Source organism: Leptonychotes weddellii, chromosome 6, assembly GCF_054177405.1.
Source record: "Leptonychotes weddellii isolate Sample4059 chromosome 6, ASM5417740v2, whole genome shotgun sequence".
In the NCBI taxonomy this organism is placed as follows: Eukaryota; Metazoa; Chordata; class Mammalia; order Carnivora; family Phocidae; genus Leptonychotes; species Leptonychotes weddellii.
Genome location: NC_138374.1, coordinates 44391914 through 44409145, shown reverse-complemented (window position 1 = coordinate 44409145; position 17232 = coordinate 44391914).

Sequence of the window (17232 nt, the reverse complement as noted above, 5' to 3'; positions counted from 1 at the left end):
TGATTAAAAAATAAATAGCATGGAAAGGTCAAAAGACAAACACGACACATATTTGATATATAAGTTAGAATAGGCTCCTTATTAGGTATTTCGTGTACTAGTTAGAGGGGGCTGGCTACTATTTAAAAAAAGATAAACCGTAAAATTCATAATGGTTCAATTAACCAGTGGTTTCAATTAACAGCACAGAACAGAACGGGTCCCCTCCTCTACATCATCCACAGACTAGGCTGAGAGTCCTTGCCGGCTTTGACCCTTGGGATCATGGAGGATGGCTGGTGAAAAATTCTACCCAGCTGCCAGGAGGGAGAGAGAGAGAGAGAGAGAGAAAGAGAGAGAGAGAGAGAGAGAGAGAGAGAGAGAGAGAGAGAGAGTGTGTGTGTGTGTGTGTGTGTGTGTGTGTGTGTGTGTGTGTGTGTGTGTGTGTTCCAGGCTCGCAGCCCATTGGCTAGAGCTCAGTCACGTGGCTCCACCTGCCGTAGTGGAGAACCGCCTGCAAAGTGCCGTCCCTAGCTGGTGACCTCTTCCCAGGGACAACTCCACACAGCAGAGGGGAGAGCACACATTTCTGATGAACAGTCATCCAAACCTTACTGTGAATTTATGTCACACAAAGACAAGCAAAGGGCAAATACTGTTAAATTAGAGTTTCATAAATCTACTTAAAAAGACAAGCGGAGCAAAGGATATGAACACACAGTTCATAGAAAAATAAGTGCAACTACCCATTAAACACAGAAAAAAATGCTAAAGCTCACTCTAAATAAATAAATAATAAAATAAAAACAACAGCAAGATAGCACTTTCTATCGATCAGACTACGAAGGATGAAAAAGGTTGGTAACGGTCGCTGAGCAGGTAGGTGCGCAATACACACTTTTACATACTACTGGCAGGAGTATAAATTAGTGAGACGATTTTGGAGAAGAATTTGCAATATCAATAAAAGCTTTAAATATATATATCTATCTTTTGTTTAACCCAACAAGTCCACACTAAGAAATGTATCCTCTAGGGGCACTTGGGTGGCTCAGTCATTAAGCGTCTGCCTTCGGCTCAGGTCATGGTCTCAGGGTCCTGGGATGGAGCCCCGCATCGGGCTCCCTGCTCGGCGGGAAGCCTGCTTCTCCCTCTCCCACTCCCCCTGCTTGTGTTCCCTCTCTCGCTGTGTGTCTCTCTGTCAAATAAATAAATAAAATCTTTAAAAAAGTAAAAATAAAAAATAAATAAATTTAGCTTCCTGGGGCACCTGGGTGGCTCAGTCATTAAGTGTCTGCCTTTAGCTCAGGTCATGATCCCAGGGTCCTGGGATCGAGCCCCGCAGCATCAGGCTCCCTACTCAGCGGGAAGCCTGCTTCTCCCTCTCCCACTCCCCCTGCTTGTGTTCCCTCTCTCGCTATGTCTCTGTCAAATAAATAAATGAAATCTTTAAAAAAAAAATGCATCCTGAAGATACACTGGTTAAAGTACAGCAAGGTATATGCGCAAGGAGACTTACTCAAGCATTTTACTTATTAGCAAAGAAGCAAAATGAGCAGATAAAAACTAGAAACAACTTCCATGTCTACCACCAAGAAACATGTAAGTTAAGGCATATGGGACGACTAACTATGCAATGGTCACTATGCAGGATATAAAAAGAATGATGTGGAGCCATTTGCACTAAAATAAAAAGATTTCTAAAAAAAGCCAGAAGAGGCTCACTTCATCAGTCTTTACCTACCAGACTTACCAAATCATGTGATGCTCCCCATCCCTCTGCGAGCCCACCGTGGCATGACCATGGCCCTCTCCAGCATTCCAAGGCCCTTCTCCCACAAGCTGAGTAGCATGCTTGGCAGGAATCGGCTGTGTTTGTTCCCAAACCTACTTATGCCTGCTGTGCCTGGTGTTAATTCGTAACTAAATACTACAAAACACCAAGTAAGTCTGAACACAGAAATGAGAGTCCTTTCCGTGAAAACTAAGGTGAATGCTTTGGAGATGCTCAGTGAAAGTGAATTTCTAAAAAAAACAAAACTCAAAATGATGGCAGAATAGGTGTGAGTGAGACAACTATAAAAGAGGGCAGGAGACAGTAAGAACCTTACCTGGGAGGATTCTACCACCATAGCTCCCCAGATCTCTCTGAGTTTTCATTCTGCAATAAGAACCCTGAAACCGCAAGTTGTAGATCATGCATTAGGGATGTGGTTTTCACTGAAAGGCAACACGGGCCTCCCGGGGCCTGAAGCGCAGGCAAGACAAGAGCCCTGGCCCTACATCAGAAGTCCACCTGCTGATCCCTGCTGAAACGAAGGAGTCAATCGTCCAGTTTGTAGGTGCAGAAATATTATTGCTCTAGTTGCTTGTTTTAAAGAATCTTTGTCTTTTAAAGATGCTCTATGAGCATCAGCTGCCAAAACAAATTATCAGGGACAGGGTGGCTTGCACAACGGAGTTCCTTCCTCATGGCTCAGGAGACTGGAAGTCGAAGCTCAAGGTGCCAGCAAGGTCGGCGTCTGGTGAGTGCTCTCTCCTTGGGTTACAGATGGCCACCCTCTTCATGATGTCCTCACATGGCCTTTCCTCGGTGGATGTGGGTGAAGAGAGTGAGCAAGCTCTCTGGTGTCTCTTCCCACAAGGGCACTGATCCCATCATGAGGACCCCACCCTCATGACCTCATCTGACCCGAATTACCTCCCAAATGCTCCATCTCCAAAAACCATCACTTCGGGGTCTGGGTCTTCAACATAAAAATTTTGGAGGGACACAGTTCAGTCCATACTAGATGCACACTGAAATATCAGGGATTAGGCAAAATTGCATTTGGTTCTGCTTCAAAGTAATAGCACGCTGGGAAGACAGATATAGATAAAATAAGCTTGGCCATGATTCAATAATATTAGAAGCTGGATTATGGGCACAAGAGGGTTCATTATACTCTTCTGCCTATTTTGTATATATTTAGAATTTTCCATAATAAATTTTTAAAAAAGCCAGATGATTATATGTTCATGTTTGTAAATTAGAATAAAATATTTAAAGTATGTGTATAAAATTTTTATAATGATTGTCTTAACGTGCTCTTTAACTAGGAGTGATAACACCAGATAAGAGAGAGGGCTTCAGCTATATCGTTAGAGGAAAAAGAAAAAGGTATAGATCCAGTATTATTACATTACACTTAAATATGCTGGCATCTGCTGCATGTTTAAATTTTGTCCCAAAACTCAGATAGAAGAAACATTACTTTTTTGGTGTGCTTTTCTGAAACCAAACTTAATCTGTTCTAGTCCTTATTTGGCAAAGGTAATAAAAATGTTAATCTCAGGCATTCTGGGACTTCTCCTCATCCCATCTAGGGAAGACAATGATCCTTCTGATCGTTCCTGTATCTTCAAGGTGGTGATGAGACACCGCAACACAAGGCTCTTAAAGCCACAGACCCCACTCCCTTACCCTGGTGCCTGAGGTCCCAGTGTCCTTCCTCAATTCCGGCTCCCATACAGCAAGCCCCCACCACCCATATGTCCCATCCCCAGCCTTCGCACAGGGCAAACGCAGGGGGTGCACCGAGCCCCGAGGGGTTCTTGCCCAGCCCCCGCACAGGTATCCCCAGAGCTCGTGCTCTCTGCACAGAGAGAGGCGGCCCAGGAAAGGGGCGGTCAGGCCCCTCAGGGGCTACCTAGGGGAAGCCTTTCTACCCCCTACTGTCTCTCTCAGTTACTCTTGCTTTTAAGCCAAACTGTGTTTTATCATGGGCAGTTTAGAAAAGTCCTTTTCAGCTTCATGACCTATTATTGGTAATTCTTCAGAATTGTTACCAAATGTGGGGAAACTTCTATCAAGGTTCTTTCATATACATTAACCGGAAAATGTCACGACATTTCAAGTCTTCTGAAGTGTACAAGTCAGGGGTTTTTATGAGGCTCCCAATTACCTTCTGGAATGCAGCTGCTGGAGCTTCCAGACCTGTGGTTTCTGAGTCATCAGTTAAAATGTTGATTTCTTAGAAGAGGTTGCAAGGCCATCATCTTTCTTGGAAGTAGACGTTGGTTTGCAGCTGGGGAGAGAAAAGAGAGCTAACAATTACCAAACACCTACTGTGTGCCATACTGTGGACTCGAGATCCTTTTCAGCACATACATTTTATCCTCTCTGTGCTGCTGGGAGGTAGGTATTCTTGTCCACTTACTTTTATGGGTAGGAAAGGGCACCACTCAGTTGCATGTGGTGGGGCTGGGATTGGAACCTGACACCTTGTGGCTGTGGGCCCCAGGACCACAGACAGTCCGCAACTCATGAAGTGGGAGCTTTTGCCCCCTGCTGGGCTGAGCACTAGACCCCTGAGCACCTGTCTGGGGTCCCTGGGCCCACGCATGTTTTTTTCCCTTCTGTTTAGAAAGTTCCTGTCATTTGCTCTGCTTTAAGCAGCCATCAGGATCATCTGACTGTGGGCAATCACTGATTTTAGGAATGTTGAAGAATTAAAAATAATGCACACAAAAAGTCCTGCTCACAGTGCCAGGCCTGTAGTAGGTCTTCACTACGTTATGGCCAATACCGTGATGGTCATTATTCCCTTTTCCCACTCCCCTTCCTTTCCCTCCTGCCTTTCCTTCCAGCAAAGGTTAACTGGCTCCTCCCTGCCTCCTGGCTTTCCAATTTGGGCTGCTAATGAGCAGCTGTTCCTGGAGATCAGAGGGAGTGTGGGGGAGAGGAGACGCGGGGACTCCTGCAAGGGCTCCCTCTCCCTCTAGGGGAGGCGTCTGCAGACCTAGGCCACCTGGTGCCATGGAAAGAATACCTCTGCTGACGTGCACAGCTGGAGGCCTGGCCTGGCTCTCTGGCTCTCCCATTTCGTGGCTATAAATACTGGCTTACTGAGTCACCTTCCCTTGCTGGGCCTCAGTTTCCTGCCTATAAAAGGAGAGGGTTGAACTAGGATGGGTTCACGCTCCTCGTCAGCGCTTTCATTCAGCATTCCCTGAGCGCCTACTGTGTGCCCAGCGCAGGCCCAGGCAGTGGCCCGTGAACAAGATTCAGCCGGCCCTACCTGCCTGCCGCTTAACAGAAAGCTCTTGCAGCCTAAGCTCTTGGAGTCTGAGGGTCCTCGACGTGTTTCTCCATCCCCAGACTCCTGCTCAGAGGCACTTCTCGCATCTGTTTTTAAATGACAGAACCAAAGGTGTTGAGAGCAGCCTTTGATGGACCACCCGCCCTTTACAGGGAGAAACCCAGCAGACACTCACCCCACCAGGGAGAAAATGTGAGCAAACCCCAGTGAGTCCCCCAGCTCCCCGCCCCTCCTCTCCCCTGCAGCTTCCAGGAGGCTCTCTGCCCTGCCTGGGTGACTGAGCAGACAAGGCACAGGAAGTAAGATTCCTGACGCTTAGCCCCTTGCCCCAGCCACGAGGGCACTCAGCGGCTGCCAGGAATGAGTACGGGTTTCCCACAGAGACACCTAGGAGAACGGCAGCAAGAGGGTTGGAAGGAGCATTATTCTGGGAGGGGAGGGTCAGCTTCCAGGGCATGAGGTCATGGGCCACACAGGCTGAGGTGGTGGAATGTGTCCTGAAGGACTTTCTTGCCTTTACTCTGGTGGCCTGGCTGGCTTGCCACCAACCCAAACATCCCAGGCCCACACCAATGAAAAGAAACTGTGGCAGCCAGTCCTCAAAGCCCAGGAAGCCAGTTCATGCCAAATTCCTATCTGCTTCCTGCCCACTGCGAGGGGCCACAGCACAGTGGTGAAGCACACAGGTGCTGTGGCCACATGCCTGGCTTCAAGTTCTGGCTTTCTCACCTACTCACAGTGTGATCCTGGGCGAGCTACTTAACCTCTCTGTGCCTCAGTTGTCTTGCCTGTAAAGTGAAAATGATAATAACTTCTACCCTATAGGGTTGTTGTGAGGATTAATGGATTCTTACATTTTGTGTGTGTGTGTGTGTGTGTCCATCATTCCATTAAATCTTCATATACATAATCTTCATATACATTATGGACATAACCCTTGTACATCTTATATGTGATCTTCATGTACATTATATACATAGCCTTCATCCACATTATGTAACCCTCATATATATGATGTACATAATCCTCATGTTTTTATACATAATCTTCATATATATTATGTATATAATCCTCATATATATTATATATAATCTTCATATATATTATACATAATCTTCATATATATTATGTACATAATCCTCGTCTATATTATACACATCTTCATAATATACTTTAGAACAGTGACTGGCACATAGTCAATGCATCACATAACTGCTGTGTTGCTAGTATTACTAGCATTCCTTCATTGTATACAGCAGGTAAAGCTTACAAATTCCCTTCACATTCATTGTCTCAAATACAAATTTGTACACTTTATTCTTTTGGCTACTAGAATGTAAGCCTCACGAGAGCAGGGAATTCTTTTTTTTTTTTTAAAGATTTTATTTATTTATTTGAGAGACAGAATGAGAGAGAGAGAGCATGAGAGGGGGGAGGGTCAGAGGGAGAAGCAGACTCCCCGCTGAGCAGGGAGCCCGATGCGGGACTCGATCCCGGGACTCCAGGATCATGACCTGAGCCGAAGGCAGTCGCTTAACCAGCTGAGCCACCCAGGCGCCCGAGAGCAGGGAATTCTTAATTGTTTCATTCACTGCCATATCCTTGAAGCCTAGAATAGTACCCAGGACAAAATGGATGCTGGATAAATATTTGTTAAATGGGTGGATGAATGACTTCAACAGACTTTTCTGGAAAGCCTATTTATATGCCAGGCACTGAGGATTCAAAGGTAGAAACTATGGTAATCCGCCTTTGAAAAAGACCGAAATCGATTGGTAATTCACTTGTAGAGTGATAAAATGCATGACCCTGTGACAGACCAGCCACAAGAGCAGTGGGTCTCAGCAGTATTTTGCCCCAGCCTCCCCAGGGGACCAGACTCAGCCCAAGCAGAGATGGTGGCTCTGTGGCTCAGGAAGCCTCTGGGGAGGGTTGGAAGGAGAGAGGGAGTGGACGACACATGCCCTTGAGGATCACTGTGCTCCTTTACTCTACCAAAGTATCAATGTCTACTGTCCATTGGGTACCATTACGGGTTTGGTTTTGGTTGTTATTATTACATCTTAAATAAACTGCTTCCACGTTTCCATGGAGTCCTCTCTGCCCTCACCTTCTTAAGGCTATTTTGGTCTGGGCTTTTTGTATCATCTAAGACAGACTGTCCCATCCTCTTATTATGTTCAATAAAGTCTTCATACAGGGGCCTTGAACAAATCCATCTCCCTTAGACACAGTTGGAGGGAATGGTGGAAGAAGATACTTTCCTTCCCCCTATCATTGCTCCTCCTTTTCTTCCTTTGATATTGTGGACCGAGCAGTGACTTGGGAATTGAGTGACGTGGGTTCAAGTCCCCAGTGTGCAGTAGGGAAATGCAAATCAAAATAGCAAGGAGATTCCACTTCAGGCCCGCTCAGGTGGCTAAAACCAAAGACAATGATGAGTGTGGGTGAAGAGATGGAGAAGCTGGAGCCCTCGTACACTGCTGGGGGGAATGTAATGTGGTGCAGTTGCTGCAGAAAACAGTGTGGCAGTTCCTCAAAGGGTTAAACTTAGACTTACCATATGACTTGGCAATTCTACCCCTAGGTGTGTACCCAAGAGAAATGAAAACGTCTGTGCCCAGACGTTCCTAGCAGCATTATCCACAATAGCCAAAAAGTGGAAACCATCAAAATGCCAATCACCTGATGGATGGATGAATAAAACCTGGCATATCCACACAATGGAATATTCCTTTTCACCCATAAAAAGGAATGAAGTTCTCATACACGCTACAACATGGATGGACCTTAGAAACATGGTAAGTGAAAGAAGCCAGACACAAGAGGCCACATATTGTGTGATTTCTGTGAAATGCCCAGAATAGGCAAATCCATGGAGACAGAAAGCAGATTAGTGGTTTCCAGAAGAAAGTCCATCCCGAAAATACATCTGGTTGAAACATGGTCATCTTATTAAGTCCATACCATACCCTCAGAAGAAATAGAATTTTATTTAAAAGTCACCAGGGATTGCCTGTTTAAAGGGCTCCTTCTGGAAACCCATCCTGTGTAAAGTGCCTAACTACCTACTAATGTACTTTTCCTTCCTCCGGCCTAATTTTCACATGCTGAACTTGCTTCAAGTCAGGTGTTGCTATATTCTGGAATGGGTGCCGTCCTTACCAAGGACATCACCCTGCCGACTGCCTGCTGGTGAAAATATTTCAAAGCACTTTTCCAAGTATAAACAAAGCTCCGAATAAAACCTTCTTCTCTCGATGTCTAACTCTGTGATAAATTGGCTCCCTCCCACCTCTTCTTTTGAAAGTGCCCCTGAACCAAATCAAATGAGGACAGGCTCCATCTCACAAGCCTGAGTAAGGAAGGAGACAATAATCTTTTAATGGAATCCTATTTTTCAAACCGACATTTAGCCTACGCGAAGCAGACGTGGAAGCAGAGAGGATAGGAAGTGGGGGCACTGAGAGGCTCTGAGTGTTTGGAGCAGGAGGCCAACAGGAAAGCAAGCTTTGCCTGCTGGACTGGGAGGTGCTCATGGTGGAACTAGCAAGGAGCTGAGGCGGCAGTGACCCCATCTCCTTCCCTGGACAATGGCTGATGAAAGCCCCCTGGAAAAAAAAAACCATACGGGAGTGGAAAATCCTTAACAATGAAGTTGGAAAGAATATTAGAGCTGCAAAGGACCCTAGCAATTGTTCTTCAATCAAACACCTCATTTTACACCTGATGGAATGGGGGTGAGCCAGCAGGGGGAAGGAAATGGCCAAGGTATACTTGGTCCAGGTGATTGGGAGTGGGGCCAAGGGAGCAGGCATTAGATGGAATCACCCAGGGAGGAGGCTGTTTACTTCTCAATTCATTCCCAACCGTTCTGACGATCTCAAGGAGAAAGCCTTCATGGGAGCAGGTCTGTCTTGCCATCCCCATCTGGATCCAGACGACGTGGTGGGCAACAGTATCCAGCTAGGATTTGGTAATACTGCTTTAGTTTGTTGTCGTGGCAATGGTGAATTTTTAAGCATTATTTTCTATTTATAACATGCTATTCTGGCTTCCCTTTATGATACTGATTTCAAGTTTTCTTTAAACATACATTTATGTCCAAAAGAGTGAATTATTTAAAGAAATAATAGTGTATAAATGAACAGGACATCAATATGTCAAAAACCTGGAAGACAGCACATGAAGGGAAGCATTCATCTAGTGCAAACTTACAATAGTTGTGTGTATTGCCATTCCTCCTTGAAACACACACACACACACACACACACACACGATCCCTGGCAAGTGTTTATCCAGTCTCAGCTTGAATACCGCCAGTGACAGAGAGCTTACTACTTTTCTACTGAGTTTCTACCAATCTATAGTAGAACATAGCTCCATATTCAAAATATAAGAAAGCATTTATTTAATACTTCCCAACATAACAGTGCCCCACCCCCAGCCCTATTGCTGCCCATCGCTGCCCCTTGTTGAATGGCTAGGATTTGACCCTCCTGCCTGGCAGATCCAGGGCTGAGCTCTGTGGGTGACTGGTGCCAAAATATAGATTTCAAACTCAAGTTTGGTGACGGTTGATAATGCTGAGGTCCCAGCTGAAGGGAGGGAAAGAGTTTTCTCTCTCTCTGAGTCTGTGCTTGGGTGGAGGGAAGGGAAAGGGCCAGGCAGGCCAGGTGGCCCCCCTGGATGGACAGGACTTACAGGCCGTGCCGTGAATTCTGGGGCCACAGAGAGGGAAGGAAGGAGAGGCTGGGACCCCCCTCAACACAGACCTCTAGGACTTCCTAATTTTCTGTGGAAGCTTGTGATGCAGAGGGACCTTGAAGCCCATGGGTCAGCCTCAGAGGTTCTCACTGTCACACTCCGGCACATGCGTGCCCACACACACACATGCACTTACACACACACACACACACGCACACGTGCACTTGCACACAGTCACTTAGGGGGCCCTGCCCAGGAAGCAAAAAAGGTCTCCCTTTCCACAGAGGACTCCTGGCGCATCATTTTGTGGCCTGGCCACCGTGTGTTGTCAGGGGTCCCCATGGTCCTGCTGCCAGGCGAGCCCCCAGACCCCTCACCGTTCCAGGCCTGCTTCCTTCCCATCAGCTCCAGGGATGTGCTGCTTCCAGCTCCTCAGGCAGCTCCCAGACTCAACCTTCCTGACTTCCTTCCCAGCCCCAGCGTCCTCAGCTGTCCTTCCTTCCCCTCCTGTGATCCAGGTCACAAGTCCCTTTTCTTTCATCTTGGCACAGCTGCCAGTCAGCACACAGAAGGGAGAAGTGAGAAGTGAGCAGACCGACAGACAGCAGGAGGTGATGTTTCCAGCCTTTGCAGAGAGGTCCCTCCTGCTGGGTGCTAGAGCCAGCCCCCATCCCTCTGATGGCTCCGGAAGTCTCCAGCACTGTGCTGTGACATTTATCCCTGCACCCTCCCCCGCCCCTCCCACCCAGTGGGGCCCTTCCGTCACCCAGGAAAAGTCAGTTAAAGGCATTCTGTGCCAGCTCGGAAGTCCCTGGAAGCACAGGTCCTGTCCTTCTAGCTGGCTCTCAGCACGCGGATGCCTTCTCTGGCCACCCCTCGGGGATGGCGGTGACTGGGAGAGGCCGACACCTGGGGATTTTCCAAGCCCTGGTGATAACATCTATGCAAAAAGTTGGATTTGGTTTTTCCTACTTGAGACTTTTTTCAACTGATCTGAAGCAAAAAGGTAACATGTGTTTCTTTACCCAGAATTTTAAGCAAAAAGTAATTTCCCACTTTCCGGCTCAGACTTGATTCAAATCTCTTGTAATCCCCCACTCTGGGATCAGGACCACAAGCGGCCAACCAGCCCAGGCGGGGGTGGGGTGGGGGGGGGTGACCAGGAGCAATGTCTTCTGGGCCAACCCCCTCTCTGGCAGCCCTTAGAAGGTGACCGCCTCTGGTCTCCTCGCCCACTCCCATCTACCCAGCAGACCTGCGCAGGGTGGCAGAAAGCCAACACTAGGAATGACAGTCAGTTACTCCTAGAAAGGGACACAGCCCAGTCCCCACAGGTCAAACATAAACAGAGGCAGGTGGAATGGTGTCGGTTCCCACAAGCCGAAGGCAGACCATCCTCAAGTTCCCAAAGACCAGCTCTATTCCATGTTGCCTGTTGGATGTGGGAGAAGCCAGGGAAGCAAGGAGGAGAGAAGATGGGAATCATTAGTCTCAAGACTCTTGTTCTCCTGAGAGGAGTGAAAAATGGTGCAAGCTTTCAGGGGACCTTTGCCATGCCAACCAAAATATTTCATAAACAGGCAAGACTAATTCACGGTTTAAAAAAGTAATACCAACAGCAGTTACCTCTGGGGTTGGGGGGCAGAGACTGACAGAGATGGGATGTGAAGGAAATTTCTGGGGTGATAGGATTCTACCTCAGAAGAAAAAAACTGCAAACAAATAGTAAACTCTCAAGCAATGCTGTCTAGTAGAACACTTCTGCGGTGATGGAAGTATTCTGGGTCTGTGTCATCCAGGACGGTCCCCACCCATCCCTGTGGCTGTGTGGTGCCTGAAATCAGGCTACGGAACTGGGAGCTGTGGCACAAAGGCTCTCGCAGACCCTCGGAGCCCTGCAGCCGGCCAAGGCAAGGCCGCCTTCTCTTTAGAGACAAAGGTCAAATCACCTAAGATCGTACAGAGCAATGAGCTGGTCAAGGGCAGAGAGCTCCACGTCTCCCGATTCTGAGCTGTGCGCTTGTTCCCCAGGCGCCCCAGACAGAGAGAGCAGCCTCAGAGTTGCGGGCAGGGGCGCCCTGAGGGTGGAGGGGCGAGTCCCAGGAGTCCCAGCCCTGAGAGCACAAGCTTCTTTCTTCGGGGGACAACCTCTGGTCTAACAGTGACAAACTCAAGTGCACACTGACCCTTGACATTTTATAACCCACTTTCACACACAGTCTCTCATTTTGTCCTCATAGCCTGGAAGACATCCATCCTTCCTTCCCTCCTTTGCAGCCAAGCGGTGGGCAGCGCATAAGGTGGGGGCAGTGGTGCGGGCAAAAAGTCTAGACTCTGAGTCAGACTGCCAGGGTTGGAATCCTGACTTACCCGGCCCATGAGTCTGTAACATGGCACATCTTCACCGCTCCGTGCCTCAGTTTCCCAACTTGTAAAACTGGAATGATGATCGTACCTGCCTTGCTGGGATGTCATGAGAATTAAGTGAAACCACCTGACCACACAAAGCCCTCATTATGAGTATTATCATTACTGCTGCTGTTGCAATTATTGATTGGGCATCATCAGCGACAGCACCAGGACCTGAGGCGGTGCCAGGGGCCAATTCAGAAGCCCCAAGGAGGGCAGAGCCCTAGGCATCCGAGTCGGCGCCAAGCCACCCAGACTCCGCAGGAGGGGGGATGGAGTTACCGGCACCCTCTCTCCCCTCCCAGAGCAAACACCTGAGCTGCGCTTGGCTCTGACGTGTCTGCCCTTAGAGAGAGATTACCTTTTGCTCATGAATCTCCCACCTGGAAAATGTCCCCTCCTGAGCTGACTGGCATGATGGATCAGTAGGACCATCACCGCCATAGTTAATGGTCCATCTCCTGCTGCCCAGCAAGCAGCACACCGGCCCTCCTCTCTGGAGGCTGCAGTCAAGAGGGGAGTTTACACAAACAAATTAATGTAGGAAAAAGGGACTTCTGGGGCCTCCCATCTTACCAGCAGCCCACCCAGGTGGGAAGACGGGCAAAGCCATCACTAGTAACCCGCGTGCGTGAGAATGTACGTGTGTGAGAGTCTTTCCATTCACAGAGCATCTTGCTTAGGAGCTAATTCGGTAGCTATAAAGGCCTAGAAGGGCAGGTATTTTTATTCCTAGTTTTGAGATGAGAACTGAGTCAGTGAGGGGCTAAAGGACCTACCCAGGATCAGCTGTATTAAATCTTGCTGAGTGTTACCAGCATCCAATCAATAATTACATGTCTGGAAAGTTCCCTGAAAGCACCACCTATAAGCAGAACGGGCACTGCTCAAGTCAGAGCCAGGAATCTGTCCAACAGGGTCCTCCTGGCTTTGTTTTTTTTGGCCCCACACCCAGGCATGGTCATTGGGCCATCCCCCAGAAACAACTTACCCCAGCGGATGGGTGGCATAGTCCGTTCTAGCGGGCAGACCAGTATGGAGAACCTCTCTGTGCTCAGCATGTGTCTGGGGCAGGTTGGGGGTGGGGTGGATGGTTGCAGGGACACCCAGGTTGCAGAGGCTGGCTTTGCAAAGGTAATAGGCATCCAGTCGCTTAGACACCAGGGCTCCAGACCAAGCTCTCATTCATGTCCACAAGTGGGGAGAAATATCTGTTGATATTTGGCTGCAAAGATAATGCTTTGTAAGTTTAAATGACATTATGTGTCTTAATGATGGTAATAGCTTCCACGATGGAGCACCTCCTATTTGCCAGGCCCCATGCTAAGTGCCGTAGACCGCACAGCCTCAATCCAACCTCACCTTCATTGGTAGACCCCTTGTGAAATAGACAGCTCTATCATCAGAGTCTTACACATGAGGAAGATGAGCCTTGCCAGAGAGCCGCCCACTTAGCTACTCGGTGGTGGCGCCAGGATGTGAATCCAAGCAGTGAGATTCTAGAGCCTTCTGCTGAACTGTCACTGTAGGTCTCTCGCTACAAAACACACAGCATACACCAAGTGAAATATTTCATTGAAAACCCATCTAATCAGCTTTAGCCACAAAGGTATAAATAAAGTTCTTCTCTATTCAATTTACTAATCATCTGTCCACCCCCAACCCAATACTTTGGCCACATTTTTGTCCATAGCAATGGCATAAATCAAATACACCAATCTTGGTCTATCTGAGCATACAGGGTTCCTAGGCTGCAATCTGGGTCTTGAACTACATTGTTCCATTTTGTGGCCAATTCAGAGGGCCCCTAGGCCGGACATCATGCTGTGCCCGGGATATATCATCTAGAGTAGAGGGCACTGGGGCTTGAAATAGGGCTCTGTCCTCTAGCAGCCATATGTCCTGGGGTCGTCCCTTCACTTCCTTGCAGCCTGGTCTTATCTGTCCAATAGGCTCTAGAACCCTGCCTTCCCCAGCGTGGCAGAGATGACATCATAACACATAGCTCTATCACTGACTAACCACTTGCTCCGTGCCGGCCACCATTCCTACCTTATCTAACTTGATCCACACAACGAGCCTGCAAGGTAGGTAATACTACAGCCCACACGTACCGATGAGGAAGCCGAGACTCAGGAACAAATGATTTGTGCAGGGCTAGACACGGGATAAGTGGCATGCCCATGTCCCTTCTAGACAAGGCCTTGCTCTTGAACCACTGATGGGTCTGCGGTAGCCTGTAGAGCTCTGCAGAAGGCAAGGGCCCAGCAGAAGAGTGGAAACGTGTCCCCGCTCCTAGCACCTGGTCTCCCTGGGTGGCCTGGCTTCCCGGCTAATCCTGTTCTCTTAGTCTTAGGCTCACTGGTTCAGAGGTATGGAAGACTCCATGTCCTCCAGCCCGCTTCTCCCTGATGGTGCCCATCTCTGGAACGTACACTCGTTGATTCATCAGCCAGCTCTGTGCAGCTCTCAACATAGGGCAGGGTTTTGACGAATGTTGACCCGGAATCCCATGAATGTTCCATCCCCGTGGCCGTGGAATCCCGTACCGGTGATGCCTGGCGGGCCCAGATCAGACATTTCTTCCCTGACACCAAGGCGGAACATGTGGCCCTCCCCCGCTGGCTCGGGCAGATCTGTGCAACTGCCTGAAACGAAGCAAGTTCTGAGACTCGTCAGGCAGATCGATGCTGAGCTGCCTCGGTAGGAGCTCATTAAGGGTTTGCTTCTTCCGGGACTGCTCGAGAGCCCCCTCTCCTTAGCCCTCAACACGGTCGCATCCGTCTTTCACCATCCCCACCCTCAACGCCCCCGTAAGCACACTGCTGTAGTGTGCGGCCCTGTTCTAAATGCTGACGTGTACTAACGCATTCGTTCTCATGACAGCTCTTAACCACACGCTAGGTTTGCTGGGAAGAGCCCTGGTTTATATTGTCCTATCATTTCACATCACATCACATCACATCACATCACATCACATCACATCACATCACACTGTTTGAATCAGTAATACAATTTCATGGTGAAAAATACAAAAGGGATACAAGGATATAAGTCAGCCTGGACCCAGGATGAGCTGTCCTACAACAGCTTCTAAATAGGAACCAGATGGGGTCCTCTTTCTCCTCCAGCGGCTAGCTCTCCACCGACCCCGGCTGTGGCCTGGAGCAGAGCCGAAGACCTGCTATCCTTGAAGCAGAACCATGGAGCCTAGGCTAAGCGGACGCGTCCAAAACTTGGATCTCCCAAGGACCCTGTCCCAATGTTTGCCCCATTCACATAGTACCTCTACTTTTTAATTCTTTTTTTTTTTTTTAAGAGTTTATTTATTTGAGAGCGAGAATGAGAGACAGCATGAGAGGGAGGAGGGTCAGAGGGAGAAGCAGACTCCCTGCCGAGCAGGGAGCCCGATGCGGGACTCGATCCCGGGACTCCAGGCTCATGACCTGAGCCGAAGGCAGTCGCTTAACCAACTGAGCCACGCAGGCGCCCTCTACTTTTTAATTCTTAAGAATTATCTTTAAATTAGCTCACTTTAATTTAAATAATTTTTAAAGGAAACATAGTATCACTATCCTAAAAGAGACAGTGTGGAATAGCTCCTAAGAAGGCGGGCTCTGGATTGAAGCCAGGCTTGTGGCATATCCCTCGCCATAAGGAGGAGAAACTACAAAAATAAGCACAAAGGAAACCAAACAATTTATGAAACATTAGCCAGAGACTACCCGCCTGAGGCCCAGTTTTCTCTTTGTTAAAATTGAGATGAACAAAGGCCAGCAGTGCTGAAAACCTATAAACCCCAAACGAGATTTCCCAAGCATTGAGGAGAGCTGAAAGGAGAATCAGTCTCACCCTGTGATGCGCTGTTGCCTTCGCCACCCCTGTGTCCATCTACAATCAGCCTGCATGTTATCTGTGTCACTCAGTCCACACTCTGGGAGACGCGAGGTCAAGCAGGAATCTCCTGGGGGTTGTGGGGGAAGGTACGCCTCTCTGGCAGAGGGGCTTGTTGATTCGACAAGGTGCTTTTTCAAACTAGTTGTCCCAGATCCCTCTCTAGCTCTACCCCCATTCTGCTGTGTCTGTCTTCCCCAGTGAGAATCACTATGTCCAAGGAGAGCCACTCTTCGTGGGAGAGTGTTGCTCGTGTGGACAGCCTAGAGGCAGGAAAGGGGTTGAGACCAGTGTGTGAAAATGCACCCGACTGGAGCCTCAGGGGTCCCTGCACACACTGCAGCATTTGAGGGAAATTTCTATTTGCTTTATTAAATTCTTGACCAACCCAGTGAAAAATTCAGACATATGATGATAAAACCAAAGCAAGCCACAATTAGCTTAAATTGCACAAGGTAGTAGATGACATTAAGGAATTAGTATTAGTATTGCTAGGTAGGATGATTCTGTGGTTATGATTTTTTTTAAAGTCTGTATCTGTTAGAGAAATATATCAATGTCTTGGATTTGCTTTAAATTACTCCAGTGAAGGAGGGGCAGGAGGAGGAGGAAGGAGAGGAGGAGGAGGAAGGAGAGGAGGAGGAGGGAGAGGGGAGGAGATGGAGGAGGAGGGAGGGGGGAGCAGGAAGGGAGGGGAGGAGGGGAAGGGGAAAAGATGGAGGAGAAGGAGGAAGGGGAGGAGGAGAAGGAAGGACAGGGGGATAAGGGAGGGGGGAGAAGAGGGAGGGGAAGGAGGAAGGGAAAGAAAAGGAGAGGAGGAGGAAGGTGGGGGGGAGGAGAGGGAGGGAAGGCAGAGGGGAGGGAAGGAGGGGCAGAGGGAGGAGGAGGGGAAGGTCAGGAACAACAGCAGAGGGGGAAGAATATATTTTTAAAAGGATGAAAGAATACTGATATTTAGTGAAGCAGAGCAATGAACACATAAGAATTCATTATGTTTGTTTGATATGTATGTGATGCATATGTGTTATGATCCATATGTATGTTTTGATACATAGATCCATACATACACACATTTCCGTAATAAAAAGTTTTCTTAAAAAGTTATGCTTACTATATTCAAAGAGATAAAAGAAAAAAAATTAGCAATGCTAGCAAAGAAAGA